This window comes from Astatotilapia calliptera, chromosome 7 (genome assembly GCF_964374335.1).
Source record: "Astatotilapia calliptera chromosome 7, fAstCal68.1, whole genome shotgun sequence".
NCBI classification, from domain to species: Eukaryota; Metazoa; Chordata; class Actinopteri; order Cichliformes; family Cichlidae; genus Astatotilapia; species Astatotilapia calliptera.
Genome location: NC_137428.1, coordinates 6643341 through 6647377, shown reverse-complemented (window position 1 = coordinate 6647377; position 4037 = coordinate 6643341).

The window sequence follows — 4037 nt, the reverse complement described above, 5'->3', positions numbered from 1 at the left end:
TAAGTAATCAGTAAAGTAACGGGATTGCCTTTTGGGGGAAGTAATCAGTAATTAGTTACTGATTACTTTTTTCAAGTAACTTGACCAACACTGCTAGTTAAGTTACTACCATAGTTAATACAGTTACGGGTAACATGATAGTGCTAACCCATAACCCCGAACGCTGTAATACTGTAAATGATGAGTGATTTAAGTTAACACTAAACATGAAACAGTGTCTCCTGAACATTTATAATCAGGTGTGAGTCTGGCTGCATTGACTTTTGAAGATGCAAATTTAACATGATGGCTGATGGTGCGTTTATTTGTTTTTAAGTATGTTTATTGAGTCCAACATAAATGAGTAAGAGAGCCTTCTCCAAGTTTACAACGATCACATGTGGGACTAATAGAAGGAAAAATGATGGCGTTTTTGTTGCTGAAGACAGCAAAATGTCTGCATTTGTTGACACTTTACAGAAGGCAGTGAAAAATGCAAGTTTAGGTGATTTTGTTTTTCATTTTGGTTAATTTGACATAATAGTTTTTACTATAGTAACCAAGCGACTGTCTTCTGCAAAATGACTACTGTTAAATTAGAGTAAATGGAAAATCTTGTCATTTACTTTATAATTTCTTGCTATTTTATTATATTTGTTACATGTCGTAGACACGGGGAAGAGGCACATGTGGGGATTCCCAGTGGACAGCAGCACGAGAGACTTCAAGGAAGGCCTCCAAACTGGATGAAGAGGAGATGGAGGTCGCTGTGTGTCGACATAGATTGTGTCTTTTGTGTCACTTTCACTTCAGGGATGGCAAACTGTGGTGTATTTCAGGAACGGTTACATGCCCGACAACTACACTTCTGAACAGGTCCAACTTTTGATTTGCACTCAGAATGATTACATCAAAGAGTTTAGTTAAAAACACTAAAATGAAACCTGCAGACTTGCTTAAAGTGATTCGTATTCATGAAAAACTGGAGCGTCATTATCATTGAGTTTATTTCTTTCCCTGCTAAGCAACACCAAGTCTAGCCCTGATTGGCTGATATAAGTGACCACAGACCTGTCGCTGTGTCAGTTTGAATGGGTGATTAGAGACCAACACATGTTTGTTGCTGCTCCATGTTTTCTGCAACATTGTGTGTAGTTACTGCAGCTATGTGTGCATTCTGCTGGCAGCAGTGGCGTGTCTAGAAAATTTTTGTTGGGGGGGCCAGGTAGGGGCACAGATTTGGAGAAGGGTGGCAGATGTAATTGGCAGATAATGTTTAAAAAAAATTCTACCAACCGTTAACCATAATTAAATAACCCTGTAAACCTAATAACTGAATGTGCTTTTAACTCATATTAGAATGAGATTTTAACCACTACGGTGCAAAGTTTTTAGATACTGCGTTGATAAAGTACAAGAGATACAATCAGTGCTTTGTCAGTGTTTACTCAGCATTCAAGGACAGCAATATTTGCATAGTATTTTTACTGACATATAGTGCACATATGTTTTGGGCAAAAACATTTTTTAATATTAAAATATGAACATTTGTAACAAATAATTGACAAATCAGCCAATTCCAATGTAAAACTTTATCTGCCTGTTAAAAAAAGAAGATAATCTTCTCACAAACTGGTGTTTGATTTTGAAAAAAGTGGGGAAACAACTGAAAAGACTAACATTTGAATGAAACCTGCCTCCCCTTCCCTCATCCACCTGCTGGCCTCTGTGGAAGCCCCGCCATAGCCACCACCAAACAACTGAGTTATTTTTACACATCGACCTGCATCTGGCCAATCCACCACCTCTCATTGTTCATGCCGTTACAAAAAAAAAATAATAATAAGTCACCGGGCATATCCCCGGTATGCCCGATGGCCAGTCCAGCTATGTTAACCTGCAACCAAATCTGCAGCTCCATACAGCAATGTTACGACTTGGATTATATCTTATAACTCATAACTCTTATGTTAGCTCCCCTCAGTAGCATACTGTCTGAAATATTCGACGGCTGCAATAATTCTTCAAGTGTTATTTTTTCCTTGGTATTCTAATTTCACCGAAGTTTACTAAACTCAACAAACTTAATATTACTTACCGGGACATTTATTCTGGCCTCATTTTCTTTCACCGAAAAATTGTTTCCTGCGGTGCCGTCTTTCATGCTTGGCTCTCCTACCTTTGCTAACGTGATGCACAAAGCGCAGAAGCCGATGCTGCATTCACTTACACTCGGATATCTGAGCTTCACCGTGAAAACATAATCGGACATTTGATATTTGATTGAATTTTATTGTTTTGCCTTTGGGGTGGCACCTGGGGTGGCCAGTCTGGTTGGGGGGGTGGCCTGTGCCCCCCCAGGCCACCCTGCTGGACACGCCGCTGGCTGGCAGGAACAGGAAACAAGTGAAAGAAAACTGGCGAGCATCCTGGAAGGAAAACTTAATCGGACATAACGAGTTAAAACAGTTTGCAAGTTTCAAGCCAAACTGCTGAATCTACCGTCCAGCTTCTCCTTGATAGCGTGACTCTGTGTTGTTCTCCTTCATTCTTCTGTCTCTGTCTGTCAAATCTCAGCGTATTATAAACCAACTGTTGTCACCCTCTGCTGCTCAGTGTGCTGGCTGTTTTCTTGGGAATCTCAACCACAAGAAAGTTTATACGAACGAAGCTAAAAAACCTGTGACAGTTTGTGAAACGTCATTAGCAGCAGTGAAATAAGATTCCAAAAGTTAGTGAAATGATAGAGGCTATTTTATGCTGGAAAAATGCTTCTAGCACAAAGTGGCCCAATAAACTGAATTTTTTAATACAGAAATACATCTAATGATAAAAAGACAAGCAGAGAATTCATTGTCTATTTTCAGTTGCAGAGCTGGGATGCTCGTCTCCTCATGGAGCGCTCTCGAGCTGTGAAGTGTCCAGATATCAGCGCTCACCTGGCTGGTACCAAGAAGGTTCAGCAAGTGCTCCCCAGACCTGGAGTCCTGGACAGATTCTTCCCAGACCAGCCTCAAGCTGTGCAGCAGATCTGAGCGACATTTGCTGACCTCTACACTCTAGACATGGTGAGAAAAAGGGCACGGTTTTTTCATTGTTTGGAAAATTTGGCATTAGATAATCCTCACCTGGGTGTTGCTGTTCAGTGTAAGCAATATCGTTTGCATTTTATTCCTCTGATTTATTTCTCTGTGGTTGCGCTCGTCTACAGGGTCCAGAGAGGGACAAAACAGTATCAGTGGCCTTGTCAGCAGCAGAACGGTTTGTCTTGAAGTCTCAGCGAGAAGGAGGAGGTACAGCGGGGGGATAGAAGCATCTTTAAAAATGTTGAAAACTTCTGTTTATTGCTCACCATTTGTTAAACTAGGGAAGTTTAAGCAGTGCATGTGTGGATCTGCACACACATGCAGCATTTTCTTGCATTCCATGTATGAGCTAGCCTCAGTCAAAACAGTGACGACACATACATGACTGCCTGCTGTTTTGCATTACTGTATATCTACTGTGATTCATGCATGCTGTACTGTGACTGAGATAATAGTGTATATGAGACACACTTGACAACAACATTGATCAGGATGTGAAAAAGCTACCAGATACAAGTTGTCAGCAGGTTATGGCTGACTAACCACCCTGCCTTACATCACTCTGGGTTAATACTGTAAAAAGCAATCATTAGTTTGTAATATCAGATCATTTGTTTTGATAAATACATAGTCCAGTATCAGGGTTCATATGAGCTATTTTAGCAGTAATTTTACACCTCCACTATGATAGTATTTAGCTGTTAATCATGTTAGCAAGGAAGCTCGGGTTTGTAATTCATTCTTAATTTAGCCACGCTGCGTGAATTTGGATGATACGATTTTTGAAAATGGCAGTTTCATTTATGGGGCGTTTATAAAATCTAATTTCTTAGGCTGGCTTTTAAGGAAGGAGAAAAGGTATGTATCAGTTGGCTGGGAAGAAAGATGGAGGTGGAAAGGATGTGCGAGCTATGGGACAAAGTTGCTGAGACTATAGGTTAAAAAGAGGTGAGGATCAGTGAGCAGGAGTGT